The sequence below is a fragment of the Podarcis gaigeae genome, assembly GCF_964106915.1.
Source record: "Podarcis gaigeae genome assembly, chromosome: 10".
NCBI lineage: Eukaryota > Metazoa > Chordata > Lepidosauria > Squamata > Lacertidae > Podarcis > Podarcis gaigeae.
The window spans coordinates 44,460,582-44,467,705 of NC_139686.1; the positions used below are offsets into that span (position 1 = coordinate 44,460,582).

Genomic DNA, 7,124 nt, shown 5'->3' on the forward strand with positions numbered 1-7,124 from the left:
TCTGTCTAGCCCCCCACTTTAGGTTTCCCCCCACCTCACGTAGTGCTCTGATCGGCACTGGCTGGCTGTCCTAGGTACCATTTAATTCCCCCCAATTCCCCCAATGAAGTGGCACTCTGGAGCATTAAGGGAAATTTAAATAATTCCCACCCAGGGCTGCAACTGACTGCTGCTAAAGTTGGGTAAGCCAGGGCCAAAAGAAATGGGGATTCACCAGGAAGGCCCTTTCTCCAGAGAACCAACAGAACCTGCTCATCTTCCAACTTTCTGCCCACCACCAGATTCCTAAGGATTTGTGTTTTTCCTGTATGTGTAGGACAACAGACTGAGAGGTTCCTCAATTCACTTAAACAACAGCATTGAAGGGAAGGCTAACTCAAGATATTGCACATTTATAGATGAAGGATTAATTCTCCGCTAGGTACACAGCATGAACTGATAAACACACGTGACTCGCCAGCAGGCTTTTGCAATTTAGGGCTATTTTTGGCATTTTGAGATTCACAGACGTCTTACACCCACTCTATGCAGAATGCAGAATGCCACATTTAGATTCGGCCTCTGCATGAAAACCCTTAATGAACAGCCTGCAAGACAACCTCATTTATCCCAATCAAGCAAGACATAATCAAATCAGTAGACTTTTTAAAAAAAGAAAAACGTTAGAGGCAAGGGAATAGTTACATCTTTGATGAGGATTCTGGAAGTTTCCCCAGATTCCTGCCATCACTAGCCTTTGCACCCAATCACCAGAGACTACCTTCATCAACAATAACAACATAAGACAGAAAGCTGCTTTCTGACTTCTCTTGCTGTTTACGATGAGATTCTTTTAAAAAATAATCTAGTTTCAACTGCAGATTTGCACCAGGTTACTACATATTTTAATAAACATTGTATAATAAAAGTGAGCATTTATTTTTTTAAAAATACGAGAACTGTTTGAGTGGAAACTTATATGCATTACTAGTGAATTTGCATTCATCCCATTCAGTGTTCTTCCATTAAGGAATGAGGTTTCTAATCCTATTTGCAACTCTAATGCCCATTTCTGTCAGATGCATTTTTTTTATAATAAAAAAGGAAGAAAGAGCAATAACATGTAATTGAATATTTTGAAAAAAGTGTGAATTCAATCACTTTTGTTGTAAGGAAGATAACAGATATGTAAAGTGAGCCCCTGGTGCAGGAGGAGGAATGGACTATTTCTGGATAGAAGTACAAATGTTAACTGTTGGTTTACTATGGAGTTGAGCTGGTTAAAGATCTTAAGCGTAGAGCTTTACCTATCTTAAATTCCAAAAAATCTGTCTTTCGTTAAATATTTTAAAGGTAATCTTCCTAGCAAAATTCTTTCAATCTTTGCCATCTCTGCACAACACAAAGCTATGGGTTGTTTTTTTACTCTGACCAAAGGACACGACTCCCTTGAGTTAATGTTTATTTGGCAGGAAATGTTCCACCACTTCTTCTGCTACTCTTATCCTCTACACTTTTAGTGTTAAATCTCAAAGTTTCCATTAAAGCCAAACATTTAAAGAGACAGTGTGATATATCAGTTAGAATGTTGGACCAGAATGTTGGAAAATCTCCACCCAGCTGTGAAGTTAACTAAACAATCTTGGGCCAGGCTCTCAGCCTAACCTGCCACACAAGGCTGTTGTGAGGAGAAGCATGCACAACATTTTCAGCACTCTTGTGGCAAGAGGAACATCGGTGTGATAATAAAATAAATCTCCTGCACAGTCAGATAAAAGTTCTCTGGTAGAAGGTGGCTAGCAGAAACCCTGGAGAGCATCAGTCAGAGTAAATAGTAAGTAAAGGTAAAGGAACTCTGGATGGTTAAGTCCAGTCAAAGGTGACTGTGGGGTTGTGGCGCTCATCTCGCTTTCAGGCCGAGGGAGCCAGCATTTGTCCACAGACAGCTTTCCAGGCCATGTGGCCAGCATGACTAAACCGCTTCTGGCGCAACGGAACACCGTGACGGAAGCCAGAGTGCACGGAAACGCCGTTTACCTTCCTGCCACAGCAGTACCTATTTATCTACTTGCACTGGTATGCTTTCAAACTGCTAGGTTAGCAGGACCTGTGACAGAGCAACGGGAGCTCACCCTGTCACGGGGATTCAAACCGCCGACCTTCTGATCAGCAAGCCGAAGAGGCTCAGTGGGTTACAAATGGCAGTTTGTGTATTCAATAGCAGGTATGTGAGGTTATACAAAGGATGCCTTGCTTGATTCTTTTGCTAGTATCATGAACATGTAAACACTACAAACATGTATTTGGTGCATGTTACAAATCAAGTTGCTCAGCGGCTCTGCTAGGTCACTGAGCCACTTCTCGATAAGCACCTAATCCACTGAGCCAATGGCTCAGCGGGGCTATATCACTAGCTAAGAACAACTTGCAGGATGACATAAAACAGGCAGTGCAATGAACCAAGGTGATCTTGGAAGCAGAGTGAGGGCTAACAGAAGTGCAGGACTTATATCAGGCAAGCAAAACACAACTTTGTGGCTGCATAATGTTACCTACTAACTCAAACCCTAAGGCCAGAAATACTGTTAAATCAATTAGGCCCAAACTCCAAATGACAGCTATAATGTCCCCTCCCCTTTTTCCAGATTACAATCATGCCTCGGGTTATAGATACTTCAGGTTGCGCACTGCGCCGAACCTGGAAGTACCGGAACAGGTTACTTCCGGTTTTCGGTGCTTTGCACATGTGCAAAAGCGCCGAATCGCGGTCTGCGTGTGCGCAGACACGGTGCTGCACTGCGGGTTGTGAACGCGCCTCCCACACGGATCCCGTTCGCAACCCAAGCGTCCACTGTATTACATTGCCCCCTAAATCTCTCTGCTTCCCCAATCATTATCAGTTGCTCAGTCTGACTAGTAGTGCTGCTCCTGAGACCAACCAGTTCTCAGACACAGTGTGAAGAACTGCTGCTGCAGGTAAACAAATGAGACAGTAGCCTATGTATCCAAGGAGCATGGCAACCAGTGACAAACAGCAGTTGACAGAGAATGCGCATGGCAATGCGGCTATGAATCAGGACTAGATTCCTAGGCAAGCTAGGGGTAATACTGTTTACTACTTGCATTGGGCAAATTAAATTTGCATACCTGTGCCCATAGCAATCTGTGCAGAGTACAAGGCTACTTTTCAATGTGCACTATTAGAATATCCATTAACTTGCTTCTAGGTCATTTAAAAAATCTTCAAAATATATTTGTTTGCAGGGTGCTAAGGAGATGTCATGATACTCAAAATATGTTTTGCTCTAACGAAAATGACAATTCTAAGATACACTTGAATATTCTCCACTAAATATGGCCCTTCTAAAATGAGATTTGAGTATTAAGTGTCAGCTGCAAGTTACATGGACATTAGTTATTTATTAAAAGCATAATGACTAGGATAAATTATTTATCCCTCTTTATTCTCAAGGTAATGTTAACCTAGCGTAACAGAACTCTAGCACTAGTAAATGGCCTTGGGGGGTTGAATAGACAAAGGACTTAAGGGGGGGAGGGGACAGATTAAGGGTGATGTGACCATGCACAGAAAACAAGAAACATATATAAACTGCCAGAAACATTAAAAAGCACACAATTTTGTTTTAATTTCTGCACACCATCCCCCTTGTTTCATGTATAATAGATTAAACTTATGCAGTAATGACATTCATATGCATGCATTATCAACCTTTCATCTACGTTAGAAGCAATTTTCAAAGAACCATACATTATTTCTTTTTTTATTTTTAATGCCCTACCGTTTATGAACCAAGCAGACAAGGAAGAGCTTGTACAAATGAGAGAGACAAGACCTATCAAAATAAAAGTTGCTTTCACAACTTTTTCAAACCAAACACTGCTTCAGAAAATAGTTGTTTTGTTCCCCCACAAGCCACCATCCAGAACTTTTAACATTAACTGTGAAGGAACAGAGACTCCATTTATCCTTCCTTCAACTTAACCTCAATTTCATAATACTGTTACCTTAAATCTGCAGTACTTACAGTATTGGTAATCTCCAGTTACAAGGTATTAGCATGCTATTGAAAGTAGGTCTCCTATTGATAAATTGTTCTAGACAACACAATGGACACTTTAATTTTAAGAACAACGGACACATTCTGCTTTACATCCAGCAGAACTGTCAAGTTCGTATCAAAACTTTAAAGACAATGTTTTAATGAAAAACGTCAATGTTTAACTCCAAGAACAAAGTGTTACTGTCAACTCTTCATGAAGAGTAATTCCAATCCATTCTCCATGTTAATTTTTAAAGCAACGATTACCAGCACCTTCCCATTCCCTTCATGAAATTTGCCTCTTAAATTCATTTAACTTTGTTTCTTATGCAAAGCTTTCTCTATCATCCTCCCAAATTCTAGTCCCCCTTCAGTCAAGATCAAGTTCAGAATAAGTTGTGCTAATTAAACTTGCATATATTGCCCTTGTATAATTTATTCTGCTTTCAAGATGGAATATAGGGGATGACAGCTGGGAACAGCATTAAATTATGTAGCCGGCAGAGCCAGGAAAGCAGGGCATAGAAACAACAAACGCTCTTGGAGCAGACGACTGGCTAGCCAGACATCATTATGGCTGCCACAGGGTTGCAAACATTACTCTGCACGTTTGCAGGCTTTCCAACTTGCAAGTGCTGGCTTTCTGAAAAACAACAGAAAGACTGACTGTGCAAAATGTGGCCGTCTGCAGACGGCCGGGCCACAGGCGCTGAGTGCTGGGAACCTCGTAGGGTGTCTAGAATGAATGCAAAGCCACTTTAAAAAGTGTCAAGGGTTTAAAAACCATAGATCCTGGGTGTCCAACCCTCTCTTAAGAAACACCGTTAAATGCAGTGCTATCTAGGAAGCTGCATCAGGTTACCCCCCCCCCACCTCCATCAAATACTATCTTCATTCACCCCTTCTCGCATCTGAACTGGTGCCATCGGTATATGGTGGTTAGACACCCTTCCTTGATGAATGCACTAAGGTGGGGGAGGAGAGAAGGAGCCGCTCTTGAGCGCATTTGGGCAAGGTGACTCCGTCGAGTTTGAGGGCTGGAAGTGATCTAGGAGGCGCACCCCGCGTGGAAAGAGAGGGGTGCAGAACGGCGCCTCTCCGCCATGGGTGCCTAGCAAAACACAGCAGGGACGGAGGTGGCGGCGGGGAAGGGAAGGGCCTCCCCTCCAGGCGTCCCGGCTGCTCGGGAGCTGCGTGTTTCGGGTGCTCCGCGGAGCCCCGGCCTGGGGACAGGAGGAGTCCCCGACGGGGTGGGAGGCGAGAAGGTGCCACAGGTGGGCCTGGGCGCCCCGGAGAGCCAGAGTTGCAGAGAAGGACAGAAAAGGCTTACCTGCCAAGCCGAGTGAGACGCTTCCCTGCCAAAGGCGGCGGCGGCTCCCTGCGCTGCTCCCTCTTCCTTCGGCGGCTGCAGCCAGTCTCTGATAACAAGAGGGCAAGCGGAGAGGCGGGGAGCCGCCGCGCATGCGCCCAAGGGGACGCGGCGCCCTCAGGCCGGGCGGAACTCCAGTAATCAGATGCCAGGTAAGAAGCAGCGGCCCGCTGGGTAGGAGGAGGAGGAGGTCCAGGTAGGCGGCGCCAGAGGGCTCCGCGGGCTCCTCCTGGAGGCTGCGTCCCGTCACTTCAACGCCTCTCCGGGCCCCAATCATGGGGAAAAAGAAGAGAGGGGCGGAAACTCTGCAAAGCTCTCCCTTTGCACTCAGCCGGACAGCTTGCAAATTGCTGTAGCTTCAGCGGTCTGGTTTCTAGCACTTATAAAGGGATAAGTGGAGTGGTCTGGGCTCCTCCTGCCTCGTGGTCCCCTGAAATTTGAGCATTGATCAGGAGGGAAGCGCTGACTAACTGCAACAAATCCTTGGAGGGGATTGTTTTTTTTAATTCAATAAAGTTGTGGTATTTTATTATGAAAGTTAATTAAAGCTGTGTTTTAACCAAGGTACACTGAGAACTTAAAATTGTTAGTTTTGCAAAGCAGAATGTGCTAACCTTGAAAGATAACAGTGCAGCCAAGACCCAGAAATTCTTATAGCCAAGAAATATATTAGCAACTACAGTACTTAGAAGGAAATGCTACTTTTAATTAAAAGGGGTGTGTGTGTGTGAATGGTTTTCCTTGTCAAGGCTGAAGCTGGGGTGCAATCAAGGGGTGAAGATCAAGCTATACCTTTTAATTCTGAAATGTAAAATTCATTTTTTTTAAATATATTTTTTATTTGTGGTATTTCTATCAACTGCCCAATTACACAGTCCTCTGCATGAGGATATAAAGATAAAATGCTAAAACACAATATGAAATATATCATTTTCCCCTGGTTTCTCTCTCTTCTGTTTCCATTGTTTTATTGTTGGCTTCTTGATTTAATGAATTTGGTATTGTTTTGTGTCATTGTTTTATCTTAAGATACTCTAAAGCCATCATGAGTTGACATTTTGTCTAGAAAAGTGGGATATAAATTTCAATGTAAATCGTAAGATTTATTTAAGTATATTTAAGACTATGCCTAGCAGAAGGAGCAAATCCTTTGCATGCTTATTCAGAAGCAAGCCCAATTGAGTACTCATTTATTTAACCATTCAATTGATTTATTAGCCACCATATAACAGAAGGTCTCTGGGTGGCCTGCAAAGGAAAACAATAATTTTAAAAATCACATTAGGTTTAGTAAGCAGAGAAATATACAAGCAGGATAAAACATTGTTTTTATATGCAGCAACTGCGGAAAGAATGTTACTAGCCCAAAGATGGAAGCAAGAAGATTTACCAATGAAAGAAGAGTGGCAGATGAAATTAATAGACTACGCAGAATTGGTGAAAGTGACGGGGAAAATTCGGAACCAGCAGGATCAGTCTTTTCAGAAAGACTGGAATAAATTTGTTATATTTGAAAAGACAACTGTAAACAATTAACATCACTAGCAGGGTTATAGGAAGTTTTGTGAGGAGAAATTAATCACTTATTACCTATTGTAGTTAATTAAGTAATTATATAAGGATAAGATTTAGCAGGAATAAGAAATATAGGAAAACGCAATATATAGAGATTTGGTTTGAAAACCATCAGTCAGGTAGGAGGGAAGTCACAAGCT

General features: G+C 42.8%; 1 protein-coding gene across 2 annotated transcripts in view; it reads right to left on the reverse strand.

Moving 5' to 3' along the window:
* The window catches only part of RAB3IP (RAB3A interacting protein), a 50,445-nt gene that overhangs the window by 19,238 nt on the left and 24,083 nt on the right, over positions 1-7,124 (reverse strand). The window contains exon 1 of one of the 2 annotated variants that reach the window (XM_083699355.1): positions 5,371-5,899. The exons of the other annotated variant lie outside the window; for it this stretch is intronic. The gene's annotated coding sequence lies outside the window, so the exon portion shown is untranslated. Of the gene's footprint in view, positions 1-5,370; positions 5,900-7,124 lie in introns of those variants that run through there. 2 annotated transcript variants of the gene reach the window in all.